Source organism: Scomber scombrus, chromosome 19, assembly GCF_963691925.1.
Source record: "Scomber scombrus chromosome 19, fScoSco1.1, whole genome shotgun sequence".
NCBI classification, from domain to species: Eukaryota; Metazoa; Chordata; class Actinopteri; order Scombriformes; family Scombridae; genus Scomber; species Scomber scombrus.
In genome coordinates, this window is record NC_084988.1 from 11,723,950 (window position 1) to 11,740,062 (window position 16,113).

At 42.4% G+C, this 16,113-nt stretch overlaps 1 protein-coding gene across 1 annotated transcript in view; it reads right to left on the reverse strand.

The window, feature by feature from the left end:
* luzp1 (leucine zipper protein 1) overlaps positions 1–15,761 on the reverse strand; it is a 43,554-nt gene extending 27,793 nt beyond the window's left edge. The window contains exon 1 of the mRNA XM_062439951.1: positions 15,517–15,761. The gene's annotated coding sequence lies outside the window, so the exon portion shown is untranslated. The remainder of the gene's footprint in view (positions 1–15,516) is intronic.
* Positions 15,762–16,113: the final 352 nt, after the last annotated feature.

A 16,113-nucleotide genomic window follows, 5' to 3' on the forward strand; every position in this document is an offset into this window, starting at 1 on the left:
TAGCAGCTAGACAAATGCTTGTTTTGATTCAAATATGTGATTTTACAAATGAGATTCGACACATTCTTAGCAATCCAGAAGACGCCAAATACTCTGGGGGACCACAGACCGCATGCTTGTCTGTGTTTGTATGTGTCGTTGGGGTGTGTGTGCGTGTGCGTGTGTGTGCAGAGGGGGTCACAGCTATTCATTCAGACAGTTAGCCAACCCGTAACAAGCGAAACTGAAAACAGCTGTCTCCTTCTCATCCTTTGCTCCCGCTCGATTCTCCTCACGCACACAGTATGTCAGGTTGGGGAGGATCCGTTCTGTTACTCAGCAGAATTAACTGAAACAGTGTGAGGTGACACTTCCTCCACGCTCAGTCTGAGAACAATCAACCTTCAGCTCAGTTAACAGATTCTTTGCAAAGCCATTATCATTTCCAGTACAATGCATGTATACAAGTTTTAATCAACATCTGTGGATCATAATCAGAGCTTAAGAACTATCTGATGATATTTGACATTTTCCTAAATACATCAAGATATTGCAAATGTGTGCTAAATCACAATTAGCAATCAACTGTGTTCCACTTTTATACACTAAATAAATAATTTCAAACAGTAACACTGGAGTACTGCACAGCCCTATCATTGATTATCTGATGGAATGTTTTTCTTTTGTTGAACTTGAACTTGCAAACTGCATTCTGATGTCAGCTGTCCATCAAGAAAAGGCTTACAAGCATTTTCTTTTGCATCTCAATATTATCTGTGACATTTACGTCTCATTTTGACTAAAATGTCACTCATGTTCTGTCCCTTTTTAGTCCCTTTTTATAACCAACACAGTAGTACACTCTGCATTGTTTCTGTTCCTGTACAAACTGTGACAACATGTGATATGATTATCTGTCCAAACTTGTCTGCACCAATCTCGTAAAGATATATTCCTGCACATTTATCAATCTTGGTGCATTATGCACTTGTCCTGACCCGTAATGCATGCCCAGTCAGTCAAACATCGATGTGTCAAAGAGAGCAGAAATCCCTATTGTAGGTACTTGCCGCTCTTTTCATTCATTATAAACATTCATTGTGTAATGTTTATCTTGGAGTACGGCTTTATCTTACATATAATGGAAAGCTGTTGATAAGATATCAGTGTATGCTTTTGAGCACTTAGGCTTACACTTTCCAAACCCACACAGTACACACACACACCTGTTTTGGCATCATACCTTGTCGGAGATCCTTAAAGCTAACTTTGGTCTGACTGGTACCATATGCACAAAAACACGACAGGCACAGATGCTCATTTAAGTGTTTAAAGTATTCACATACTTTTAATCAATTCTTTTTAAACCATGCCACACACAGAATTAAAAAAAGAGTGATAGAGGAACCCCATCAAGTAAAACAAGAGAGAAAACGAGGGACAACGAAAGAAGGGGGAAGAGAGAGATCATGTCCAATTTCCTCCGCAGGAGAACATTTCAAGGCTTGAAACTTCATCCTGGGTTCCACTGGCCAGGCGGGCCTCGTTTGCATGGGAGCCCATTTCCTGTGAGTGATTAGCAGAAGGGAGTGTGTGTGTGTGTGTGTGTGTGTGTGTGTGTGTGTGTGTGTGTGTGTGTGTGTGTGTGTGTGTGTGTGTGTGTGTGTGTGTGTGTGTGTGTGCGTGTGTGCGCACACACTGGGGGTTGCAGTTCAGAGAGGTCTGGGGTTGTTTTGTCTGCTCGGGGTAGGAAAGGAATGCCCAAATCAAACACAGTGAACAGGATGCCTAGAGAGAGAGAGAAGGACAAGGGAAAGAGACAGAGAGAGAGAAAGAAGGAGCGAGCAGATGGGGAGCGACAGGAAGCAGAGATCCAGAAAGTAGCAGACACCAAGAGCTAACAAAAGAAAGGCGGAGGGAACACCAGAGAAGAATAGAGCAAGAGATTGATTTTTCATCCATTGCCACTGAACACTGTGAACAGCATTCCCCCTGCTGCTCTTTGCATTCCTGCACCACAGAAAGGCAGAGGAAGAGTTTTGTTTACAAGCTGTCAGATAGAAAACCCTCCACCGCTTTTCACTTCACTGTGAACCTGCAGAACCTGTCCTAATATCTAATAACTTGGCTGTAGAACTGGTTAGGGCTGAGGCTTTCACACACTACTGCTAACTAAACAGATACGATTAGCGCTGACTATTACTCATTTATACAACTACAGTAACATGACACCTTGACAATGGCAACACAGGAACCTTCTGGCATGTAAATGAGGCTAAATGTATTTTAAGGTCAAATCTACAATTTAAGAATAGACGTAATAATCGGCAGGGAAGCGTTTGAGAATTTACTTTAGCGAGTCAATGAACAGTCGGCTACCAACAGTAGTGGCTCCAATAAAGCTATAAATCATTTAATGTTTTACAAAATAACTAGACAAACTTGACTGGGTGCACTGGGCCTCACTTGTTTCCCAGCAGTTTCAAAGTTCAGCTTCCAAACACTTCCTTGTGTTGTGTGCAAGCTGGACCCTGCCCATGCAGGAGTGAGCCATTCCTTGACTGGCAGAGCAGAATTGATAGGCCGCTATTGTTTCCTTTTAAGGTCAATTGTGTCTCAAATGCTTGGCATGGTTGGGAGTGCAGATGCAGCTGGCTGGCAGGAGAGATAAAACACTAATTTAACTGCATTCTTCTGTGCAGTCCACACCTAGAGAGAAAAAGAGGGAGAGGGAGAGAGAGAGAGAGAGAGAGAGAGAGAGAGAGAGAGAGAGAGAGAGAGAGAGAGAGAGAGAGAGAGAGAGAGAGAGGAGAGAGAGAGAGAGAGAGAGAGAGAGAGAGAGAGAGAGAGAGAGAGAGAGAGAGAGAGAGAGAGAGAGAGTGGGTGAGACTAGTTAAGGAAAGGGAGATGCGAGAGGCAACTGGGAAAGATTTGGAGAGGTTTAGACGAGGAGGGAAATAAGGACAAAAAAAAAAAGGATAACTAGAGGGAGAAATCCAGGAGGTAAAGACTGCAAGTTTGTCCATGTGGTGGGCGAGAGTCAGTCTTTGCCATGGGTTTAAAGCTCTGCAGTATTCTTGTTTGGCCAGGCAGACAAAACACGCCACCACATGTGGTAGACCTGTTTGTCAAGGCCACAAGATGAGGGGTATGTACACACAAACACACATACTGTACACATATATACCCACACAGAGACCTCAACTTCTCAGAGGGTGACAAACCATGCTGCATAATTCATCTCAGAGCCTCAAGTTTGCAGATTTGATTCCTCGGCCAACATATATACTGCACCCACTCACCGTAAGCTGAATAAAAGCATCAGCTAACTCTCTAAAATACAATCTTTAAGTATTCTGCGGAAAGAGGGAAGGAGAGGGGAGGGGGCGCTGACGGCCAGACCGGCTTAGCTTCACAAATAAACCCAGACGCTGGGAGAAAGAGAGGGAGCCAACTGAAGGTTGGATCATAAAATATGCCTGGTATTCCACAATGTTCCACAGTGCACAAATGAGCCACTCAGGGACTTGAGAGTGTTATGGGATTCCTGTGAGGCTCCTGTGTCTGAATGTGTCCACACGCACACACAAACATATGCACAAAAAAACTCCTCAGCCAAGAGTGGGCCAGACTGTGTGTTATGCAATGATGAGTGCACACTGACCTATTTAAAAAAATCACAAGAAAGCAAGAGATAAACAGGTAAATAACAACCTTTTTACTCTAAATACCAACTGAACTTTTGTTAAATGGTGTTTTGTGAAAATGGGCACCAGCAGTTATGCAAATGTTAGCTGACTCGACCATAAAGTGATGCACAGATACAACAAGAGAAAAGAAGCAAAGGGCAGATGAGGGGATGGCAAAAGGGGCGCTGATGACTAGCTCATGGTCTGAGTCGCTGTGTATTCGTCTGATTCAGAATGAGAGAGTACATGTGTAATCACTCTGAGTGATTCAAAGTATTAGGTTAATACAGAAATGTTATAGTGAGTTACACTATTATAAAATTGAGTCAGTTCATTTATAAGTCAAGCAAAACTGCTGAGAATTTGATGGTTTAGGTTTTTAAATGTGATAATTTGCAGCTTTTCTTGGTCTTAGATTACAGTCAATACAATATTTTTGAGGATTTGGACATGTTATCTTGTGTTTTATAAACCAAGCAATTACTAGATTGAGAAAATAATCCACAGATTAAACGATAATCAAAATAATCATCAGTTGCAGCTGTGTAAGTCATTTTTTCTGTTCATAGTCTTTACAGTTAGCTGACCAACACAGATAAAACATGTCAAGAAAACAATCTTTACTTGCAGCTCCGCTCAGCCAAATTCTTCTTCTACTACTTATACTCCTACTACATAAAAGTTGGACATGAAAGTGCTTCAAGCATGTCTCTTGAAGTAAAAGCTGCACTTTAGCAATTCTGGTCTATTTTTATGGCCTCGCCATGGCTTGCATTGTGCTGCTTCACTTCCCCTGGTTGGGAGAGCTAGCATGAGAAGGAGCTCCAAAAGCAATGTTGGCATGAAGGGGAAAACCAGCCAATCCAGCCTCAGCTGCCCTTTACAAAAAGCAGCAGTACAGAGATCTCCTCCAAACTAAAACCAAAGCAGAGAAGAGGGGAAAAAGGGTAGAGAGGAGGGGGGAAAGAAGCTGAAAATAGCCTAGCAGTCGGGGTCTGCATGCATCAGTACCACAATGATGAAAGCTCCTAAAACCAGACATACTAATACACGGATGGATGGAGGAATGTAGGGAGGGATGCCTCCGGGAAATAAGAAAGACATTTGACTGGTTTAAAATAAGAGTGGGTGAAAATAGTGGGACAAACAGGAAATAAGGGTGCTGATGATATCATATACATCAATAAAAGTGTTGCTGGAAGTTTATTAGATTTACCAACCCCTTGCAGAAGTGTCTAAAAAGCACACAAGGAGCAAAAACACTAAATAGCAAGAAAGCTGAGAAAACAAAACAAGACAGGAGAGGACGAGAGAAACAGAAGAGGTGGAAGTGAGTGACTGCCAGGTTGCCATGGCGTCTGAACATTCCTCTCTCTGAGAACATGTATATTTTCTGATCACAAGAAAAATAATCTTGCAGGAGGAATTTTATTTTGAGAGCCGCCCTGTAGATCCTCAGCTTAGAAACAGGTCATACAGGAGTGTGAGAGTGTGCGTTTAACTGCGTGTGTGTCCCTTGTACAGTTGAGGTAGAAGAGCAGAGACTCTGCATGCATCACCAGACTTGCAAGTGAAGAGTGTGTGACGATACAAGTCTGCAAACTGACAAATGATCCAATGAGCAAACATCTACACGCATTTGTACATTAGCGTGAACTTCTAAATGCCACTTTTGAAGATGTTGACGCAGGCGTCACTAGTTCTAAGTAGACAACTTTTTCATTCCCCTCACTTGTAGTGAAAGAAAAATGGTGAACGTAACAAGAGCAAAATAAGAAGGATGAGACAAGTAGATTGACTTTCACAAGACCTGCCCTAAGCCTGAAAAAGCCATATAATTAATAGTCAGGTGCTTCTCCATCTTGACTCTTGCAAGGACCCCTCCTTCTTTTTATTCTCTCCCTGACATCTTCTCCCACAATGAATAGCGCAGATAAATCACAGCTCACGATCATTATAAAAGTCATGTTTTACAGGTAGCCTGCTGCGTCTTGCTCTGTCTCCCTCTGAGCACTCAGCTATTTTTCACTTGGCTTTCCTCTCCTGCTCACCCACTCACTACTTAGAAGTCAAGTCTTGCTGTTTGAGAAATCTAATACACAAACACAGCCGGTATGGAACAAGTTATAGGGTGTGAAATTGGAGCAGAACAACACATTTATCTCCAGTTACTGTTTCGTGAACATTTTAAATAGGATTGTGAAGTATGTGGATAAGGGCAAGGAAACAAAAAGACTACAAATTACAGAGATGGGAACAACTAAACGTGATGTATTTGGGTTAACATTTGTTTAAGTTTCATTTGAAACTGCTCCAACAATGAACATTTTCTTTCACAGATATTTTAACATGACTATTAACTTGAATTTTAACGTATAAGGTGCTTTATATTCATGCCAACATGCTGCAAAAGATTAGGATTCATATTTTTGAGCTAATGTATCTGGTATTTTGATACGAAACTCTACGGTATGTAAAGGTTTACTGAATCATCAATAACTATTCTCCAGACTCACTAAGAATGCAAATCAGAGACAAAATACAGGGGAAAAACAACAAAAAGTAAGCTGTTGGTTCACCACACTCCTCCAGGACAGCTTCGAGTGTCCACTTGACAATGAACACCATTAGAAGTGGTTCTCTAATTCATTTTTTCCTATCAAGATCAAAACATAAGAGGTGTCAGACACAACAAAGCACAGGACAGCACACAACATCTGATGTCTTTTTTTTGGGCCTCAACGAGAAACGGCAGTGGCAGAGTCACAACCGCTTTTTGCGGTTGTGACTCTGAAATATGTTTCAGAGATAAACAATTCTGTACAGTTCAATAGTAGTATCTTTGAACTCTTCTCTAACCAGGCCTTAAACAATGACTCACGACCTCAGGGTGAAGCAGATCTCAGCTGAGCTCTGTACTGGTACCACCGCGACAAACGCCTGCCAACCGCTGTCACGTCAGTCAGTAGCCATCTGACTACAAATAACAGACTAAAACATCATAAATCCTAGAGAAGAGAGGCAGTAACTATTATGCCACAGAGGAGAAGTTGAAAAAGACGTATTACAGCACTCAGCACATAAACACTCATCAAATTGTAGTGATGGTACCCAAGACATACAAACCCTGCTGCTGGGTGAAGGACTTTGGTTCAGCATTTAGCCTTTTATGGATATTTTTGAGGTTTAGGACTTGATGGAGGGAATTAGACATCTGTGTCAGTATGTAGGTGGCACAAGGAGGTATTTTTCATGACTTTCTACTACCTGTCATGGCAGCTTTTTGGCTTTGGCTTCATCAAAGCAAGGAACGTATAATTCTGTGCCATCTTCCACCACCAGCATCACGAGACTGATAGGAAGTAGAGCGTGATGTTCACCTTTCCTCTTCTCCCTTGATCACTGTCTGTCTGGCTGCTCGGGCCAGATCTCTAGGTAGAAGAATGCATCTTGAACCAGACTGGAATGGCTCCTGAAATATGCCAAATATGCCCCTGACCCCCCTCCTTTCCTGAATACGTAGGCCCGCTCGATAGCCCACCCTCCTTCTCCTCGAGTCCCCCAACCCACAGCATTCCTGCGCTGTACACAGCACCAAACGTACGCATACTTGCGATCACACATGACCCGCTCACATAGACAATGTTAAGGACATTAATAACACAAGTTTCCACCCAGCTGACCCAGACATGCCTTTTAAGGGTAAGCAGTTCAGATTTCTCTTTTCATTAACTTCCAAAAATACTCCTGGACCGAGTGAGAGAAGGGGGAGTGACAGGAAAAAAGGAGGGAGGGGTGGGGGTGGTCTCCTCTTTAGCATGGCGAAAAGAGAGAGGGAGAGAGTGTGTGAGACAAGATAACAATCGTAAGGAGAGAGGGGAAATATTGGCCTGTTAAGAAAGGAGATTCAAGAACACCTAAAAAAAATAAAAGTGTGGCTGAAGAATTTACAAAAAATGTCTTAACTTTAGCTCTCCCCTGTTAAAAACATCTCAGTCCCTCTCTCCCCTCCCTCGCTCTGCCTTGCTGTGCCTCCTACATGCTTTTGAAGTCTGTTTCCTCAGCACTTCTTTCCTCTATTCTTCCAGAATCCACAAGGTAGCCATTTCTTGAGGAGCCTGTACAGTGTAGGAACAAAACAGGCACACGGGGGACCTTCTGTAAAACAACTTGTTGGAGGCTAAAATGTCCAACAGAACTTAAATCCCACACAGGAACCGGTTGGGAAAAAAATAAAAAGCCAAAAGCCAAAAGGAAACTCATGTGTTTCAGGTCAACCTGAGAGCATGTAAAACACAAACACAGTAGCGGAGTGACCCACATTATTAGTCAATGTGGTCCAAACTCCAGCCATGTGAGGGCAGCTGGCCTGGCCAAACCTCTCATTAAACATTAGAGGACTTATCACCTGCAGCTATCAGGATATATCTTAAAGCAACAAACCCGTTTTTGGAGAGAGCGTTGGGCAAATACACGGACACTCAGCATTGAGGGCACTGGGTTTAAGAGAAAGACAGGAGTATGAACCTCAAAAATACAAAGAACACTACAGAGATAACGGGCCATCAATAGTGTGGTAAGTTGCAATGAGACTGCATCTACAATAGATTATGTTATGTTTACAAAAGCACAAAGACACAGACACCAGACTTCTGAAGATGACTCACACGAGAAAGCTTGCCCTGTAAAGTCTGAAGACTAAACAAGCTGATTCACAGCACAGTATACCTTGATGAGCCTCCACCATACACTGAAGATCTAAAACACTATGGAGCCCACTGAAAGCAGCGGGAAATAAAGTTAAACATATGTTAATCATCAACCGACATGACCGCAAATAATAAATTACATTCTGGTTTAGCATCTACGGACTCGACGCTAACTACGTCTCTGTCTGTTCCCTTTTGATACGGAAATGGTGGACGGTTGGGAAGGGAAAATGAAGACCAGATGATGACTCCACCCCCCCACACTCTTCAGTTACATGCCATAGTTTAAGAAGCTTCACATGGTCAACAGCAGGGCAGCTGCCTGGGTTCGTAGGCTACAGGGGAGGCAGTGGCTGTTCATAAATTAAAATTCCTGAAATATGGTGCTAGGAAGCAGTTTGGAAGTCTGGTAAGGGTCAGCATTACAACCTGTGGATAATTCCTGAAAAATGGTAATAAAGGAAGCATTGAAGACATCTGTTTAGAGTCTGTACACTTCTACTGTCTGTGCCAGTTGTATAACTTGTCATGAAAGACGCCCAGAATTCATTTGTTGTCCAGAATCTGCTGATGCTCCAGGTTTTGTGTACTAACAGCCACATGTTTTTAATGTCTGTCTGTAGTAAATTTAGCCACTGAAAGGTCATACATTTGCAGTCATACTAACCTCTTGGTGTATCCAGTGGCTTTCAGCTACATATAGAGCAAAAGGATTTACCAACATAATAGGGAAAAGGACGATTATAGCTCTCCATTGAGCTGTGAGGATTTCTCCGTAATTACAAAGGAAAGGCAATGTCTGACTGCCAAAACTCTCTACCCAACTTGTCACATATAAAAGAATACAAGGAAATGGAAATGTGTCATTCAGAGTGGCCGGCAGCATTGAGGGATCAGTAAAGTTGATCACTTTACAACAGCCAATTTTGACAAAACAATTCCAATTCCATAACCATCCACTCACGCAACATACTTGATGACCAGCCAGAAGGTTAGGGTTAGGGTTACTCAAACCTGTGCAAGTCAGTAAATAGCAGAGATGCCAGTTTGGCTGACTGATTAAATAGGAGTCAGGGTTACACAATCTTCTAATAAAGTTGCTGAATATCATGACCTGAATTATAAAATCTAGTATACTATATACAGTCAGAAAGGTTGTGTGGTGCATGAACAACTAAGAAGTAGTGCCTAAAATGTGTTCAAGTTAAAGTAAAAGATTTTCAGAAAAAAAGAAATTTCAAGTATTGACAAGTAATCCAATTTTTTAGATAATATGCAGCAAAATCATGTGAAGGAAACGTTGGTCTAACTGCAAAAAACAAATTATCCAAAAAAATGTTTTTCTTGAATATAAGATATAATTTCATGTAGGGTTGGACAGACAATAGTGTGAGTCTATGAAAAATGGTTCTATTATAAAGAGATTCTGTTGTATTGTACTGTAGCTATCCTAATAACATTTATGGGTGTATTACGTCACTGTGGTCAATGTAGCAAAATAATGAGCAGAACATTTTTATGGTTGTATGATATATATTGTATAAATTGATAAAGTAACTTTATTTGTTGTTAGGTATTCAAATCATTGGATTAGCCCAAAAGTGGTTCTTTTATCCATCAACAGTTTAACCCTTATTTCATGTCATGTGAATGATGTGTTCCCCTCTCATCAAACAACAAGGCAGAATATGGTAATTCACTTAAATCAAATCAAATATCATGGATCAGATAAATCAGATATCACGGATATTTCTTGCAGTGTACCAGATGTCGTACAGTCACGTGGACCTGTGGCCTCCATCACAGCAGATCTCCGTGATCAAGCTGTCGGTTTGGATCAAAGTCACCTGCAGCACAGCAGTGGTGAGGCCTCACTGAGTGAGGGACCACTCCACCGCAGGACACAGAGCCCACCAGAGCAGCCGGTAATGAGGAGGCTGTTTGGCACGCTTTGGGGAACTAACGAGAGTGATTAATTCACGTTCACACACACACACATATCAATATAAACACGCAGAAGAGGTTTTATGAACAGCGTCCATTCTTGCTTGACATGGAATTCTTGAAGAGTGAGAGCACATATCTGTTGAAATTAGTTCCTCTTTGTGTGTGTGTGTTTGAGAGAGAGAGTGTGAGTGTTAATGAGAGCCCGAGCGAGGCGTGCGAACACTTGGAGCTGAAATGTACTTCTGGCTACTACTCGCTGAGTGATTGACACTCTCAGCCTCTAGTATCTGATGACAGATCTACATGGCTGGGAACAGCACCAAGCAAAAGTACACACGCACACGCACACGCACACGTACACGTACACACACACACACACACACACACACACACAAAGTTCAAGTAGTTTGAACTCCAACTGAAATCACAGAGCCCTGCCCTGTCAGTGGCCCACCACACTGATAAAGAAAGCTGGCAGGGAGGGCAGGCATGAAGAGGGGAGAAAAGGGGGGAGGTGAGAGAAGAGGGGGAAAAAAGGATATGAATGCATACAGTAGAAGAGAGAGACTAAATATAAGGATGTGAAAGGAAAAAGAAAAGAGTTTAGGAGAAGAAGAGCTTTGGAAATTAACCAACAAAGAAGTTTTACTCATTAGCTACATAGTGAATGAATCCGAAAACCCCAAAGTTTTTCATCTTAATTGATAGAAAAGCAGCTGCTCTTCAAATCTGACAAGTTGGACAACAGAGAATATTAAGTATTTTGCTTGATAAGTGACTCAAATTGTTAACTAATTTGTGCTTAAGTGCTGCAGATGATTCAATTTTCTGTTGGATTTATCATTTCAGCTACACAATGCAGAGATTAGCAACACAAAAGAGCCTAAATATACTGTACCTGTGTACACAGCACAAAGGAGCTGAAATTCACTTACCTGCCTTATATTTTCATCATCATTTAATCTACCTATTACCTTCTTGATTGACTGAATAACCATTAAATGTCAAAAAAATAGGGAAAAGTGCCCAACATGATTCCCCAGAGCCCAAAGTTTTTGTCTTTTAACATGTTGGGACTATCTTGAAAATAAGTGTTCCAGACATCACCAACCTATCTACATGGGCTGCTGTGGTAACAAGGTGGGGGTACTATGTACGCAGGTAGCTTATTTCAGCATCTGTCCACGGACTGCTTTACTCTTTGATATTGCTCTGCTAGTAGCAGCATGGGATCTGTTCAGCTGCTCTGCTGCACTTCTGTCACTCTGAATTAGACATTGTTGTTGTTGTGTGTTGCGTTACCAGCGATGGAAAAGACACTTGGAAATCTGATTTCAGTGACCAGAACATCCGGACAGAGATGCATCTGAAGAAATTTGACTGGAATTGCATTTCAAACTATCCTCAAATGTGGTTTGGACCCACTTTTCAATAATCACATTTCATGTGGTTTTTTTGCTGTCCAGACTTTCTAAAATCAATCTGGAGACAATCTGGATATGCAAAAAAAACTGATTTTGGCTGGCAGTATGAATAAGGCCAGAGCTATTTTCCTGCAAGTCTGCTAATAGAGAGACAGTAACTCCAGCTGGCCTGCGTATTGTCAACAGCAGCCTCTGTCCCGGATACTGAGCCTATTATTGCATTATCACAAAACACACACATGCATACGCGCACACACAAAAGGATATACACTCACGGGCTGTGTGTGGGCTTTAATACAAGCCTCTACGAGACCATGATTCATCCGTGCTATTTCAAGGAGGCCCCCTTTTTGTGACGCCTGCAACATCACTCAGTGTCCTGTGTGCATCCTCCGCTGCTCTATTCCTGGGTGAGAGGGTTACCGAGGCTTAAAGTGAGAGTCTACAGATAATAATAACCAACACCAACACCATCCGGTCCTAATTCTATCTGAGCTATTAAAGTTTATTAGGAAGTATATGTTACGCTGCACAGACACTCGCCGACTTCCTTTTCCAATTTATCCCTTTGGGAACAAACACCCTACATTAATAGACACTATTGATTTCATGGGTTATAGTTATTAGTATTAATAATCATTATGTTTTAATATTGGCTAATTCTGTTATAAATTAAGGTTTGTCTGGGAGGATGTATATTATAATAAAAGGCCGATTGAAATTGTGACAGATAATGTAAGGATGTTTTCTGTCCAGTTTATTCTCATGCACTTGCAACACATGACGTCAACTGTAATTCCACACGGATGTGATCGCACAACACCAACAGCAGGGGCTCTGTGCATAAACCTTGATGTGCGGAATGGCAGTAATACTACCACCGACAGGCTTGGGTTGGACATTCCCAGCGGTTTGATTCTCCCAGGCAGAAAACCTCAATATTTTAATTTAATCCCCAGAGCAGTCATTTAGCCACTCCGCAATCCCCAGGTCCAGTGCTTAGTCTGATAATTACCCTTATTGGACACCCATAATGATTAGTTTTTGGTTTCACCCAAAGCAGTGCAGGCAGTTTCATAGGGCGGTCGCGGCGTTCTGCGGAGTGGAAAACCAATCATGCGTGGTACAGCTCATGTCGTAAAAGAAGAGAGAGGGGTATGATTATTACTTTGCATGGCAGGCGACAACTCCTGGACAGGACATGGTGCAAACTTGCCTTTGTGTAACTTTCACTTCTTGGCATCTGGGACACTTTGAACATCACAAAACAGGTGGTGGTGGAGGCGGCACTCCTACTGTGTCAATATTAACAACTATCATTGGGCCCGGCTATCATGTTCTATTAAAAGAACGAAGGTCAAAGAGGCTTGATGGGAATTATCCCCATTGAGAGTCAATGCAACCCAACCAAACTGGGAACATACCTTCCCAACACTGTAAATGTGCGGATCAAGCAGTAATCAGGGAAAATCTAGACACCTCACTCTTCGCTTTGCTGCTACTCTCATTTGATTTTCCTTTTGCATTTCTCCCAATGTTTCCAACCTGACAGCACATTACTAAACTGCACACATTCCCTCCACATGCGGTGTAATAATCCGACCCCAAAATACCATAGGAAACCCTTTCACACATAGATCTGAACATCTACCACTGCGACAGGCTGACGTGCAAGTGCTTGTGCACAATCCAAGAGAAAAATGGGCTTGCAGTAGCACAAGCTGGTAGCTCAGCTGGTATAATCTGCAGCTGGCTGGGAGGGCGAGCCTTACTGGTAAGTCAGTGTTTTTTTTTTTGTCTCCTTCATGTCTGAAACAGGTCAAGGCAGGTCCCCTCCATCTCCTTCCCTCCCTCTGCTGCGCTTTACGAGCCCCACCTGGCAGATTAGTATTCCACCACTACCAACTACCTATTTTGGTGTTGACACGTGCCTACACACACACACCTCTATAGCTGGTAAAGGCAGCAGAAGGGCACACTAGTAACTGTTCAGACTCAGGGCCCTGTAACCTTGGTTTCATACAGGTATGTGTGACCCATGCAGCACAACACATACCACCACATGTGAAGGAAAACAAACACACATATATGCAAACAAACACAGCAAGCAAGGCTGGTTACACTCTTTGTTGACTTAACAAATAATCCAAAAAGGCTGCTTTATTAATTGTGAAGAAAGCCAATAAAAGTTTCCAAAACATGTACGTGGCATCTTTTAATTGCTTGTTTGTCCACCAAACAGCCTAAAGCCCCAAAATATTCATATAAGATCTGAGGAAAGCAGCAAATCCTCACATTTGAGAAACTTGGAGCCACTAATGTTAAGAATTATTACTTGATACTTATTTCAATTGATCTTCTGTCAATTGACAAATCGTGAGATCTGAGGCTAATTCAGTTTTTTCACAATTACAATGGGGTTGTGCACCATCCACCCTTTGTAATTACAGGTTAAAACAGAGACTCCAGTTTAGAGCTGCAACAATTAGTTGGCAACTATTAAATTACTATTTTGAGAAAGAAAAAGGTCAAATGTATCTGATTCCAGCTTCTCAAATGTGAATATGTTATGGTTTCTTTAGTCTTCTATGATAGTAAACTGTATATCTTTGAGTTGTAGACTGTTGGTCTGTAAAAAAAAAGGTGGATGTCATCTCAGGCTCTGGGGAAGAGTCATCGACATTGGACACCATTTTCTGATATTTCATGGACCAAACAATGATTCAATTAATCAATAAATTCAATGACAGATTCATCAATAAGGAAAATAATTGTTAGTAGCTGTCAAAATAGCTCAATTTACACATTACACAGACCTGACTACAAAGTGTAAAATCAGTCAAATGTTCATCCTGTGTTCTGTGAGCATCCTCCACTGGTCTGTGCCTGAATGTAATGTCTCTATTGTAATTTGTGAGTCTGTTGGAGTCCAAATTGTGATTAGCAGATAGCTAAACACACCCAGTTACTAACATAATATGTTTCATCTCCCACAAAACACACCTACTTTCTGTAAACTCAGTGTGGGAAACACAGCTTTCCTGCTTTTATGTCTCTGTATGCTGAAGGAAAAGGGAAGAAACAACGGTGGCTCCGGTGGTCCAGTACAAATTCTCGATATGTTTGCTTACATCATGTCTACAAGAGAAAGTGAAATATTTTGACTTCATTCATATGAAATACCCTGAAATTCCTGACGGCTTAAGAAATAGGGGAAACTGTTTGAGTAGCCAAGTGTGACACAGTGCACAGAAAGATGGCCTGATATGCCAAAACACGGGCTACATCAATGACATGTCCGAGCAGCCTATACTAAAACTTATTTTTGTATGTTTTTTAACCCATTCTGAACTTAGCTGAAACATATTTGTGCTGTACTGCATGAAAAAAAGCCTCGCCTTGTGCGTAGACGCGAGCAAGTCGCAAACAACGTAACAATTATGCCGCCAAATACGTGAAACATTGTAAAATAATGCGATGTGTTCCGAAAATAGGATGGAAATGGTGTACGCACCGCTACATTTTAACCACCTGAGGTTTTCGCCGCAGTCCTGGATGCTTCATTTTGGCTAAAAAGCGAGCAGAAGGAGGAGGAGGAGGAGGACAAGGAGGAGGAGGAGGGTTGAAAAACTTGCCGCAGTTCAGACTTCTGCAGTCCCGACTGACTGGGTCTAACTCAGGAAGCTGCTGTCTGAGCCCCCAATCCTGTTCCCATGTTCACCACCTAACACATTCAGAACACACACAAAAAAAAGAGTACAACTTTACCTCTGCTGGTCCACCGCCGGCTCACAAACAGCAAACAGTAAATCCACAACTTCACACGGTGTTGAGTTCATGCGGACGGTAGTACGAGCTGCTGCCGACAACACGGTGAGGACAAGTTCATCCACATATTCTCAGACAAGACCAGAGGCTTGGAGGTGGCAGGGGGGACTGCTTCTTTGGTTTCCCCCTTTCCCCGAAACGCGTTCGTTGGTCCTTTCCTCTCGGATATTCCCCTCCCTGCTCCGTTTGAGATCAAACCATCACATTCCACCGCGTCCTTAACAATGAAAAAAGGTGGGTTTTCCTTTTCTGCTGCCGGAGGACCCACCCCTCGGGATGACTCTGCCCGGTCTGACCGCAAAGAGAACGCCCTTCCCGGCTGCGAGGTCCCGCCTCTCTCCCCCACAAGTCAGGCCGGTGAGGAGGAATGAATCCAAGCTGAGGTTGTGTGAATGGCGAGAGTTATGTACTCTGAGTTAATGCATCTCTCTCTCTCTCTCTCTCTCTCTCTCTCTCTCTCTCTCTCTCTCTCTCTCTCTCACTCACACACACACACACACACACACACACACACACACACACACACACACACACACA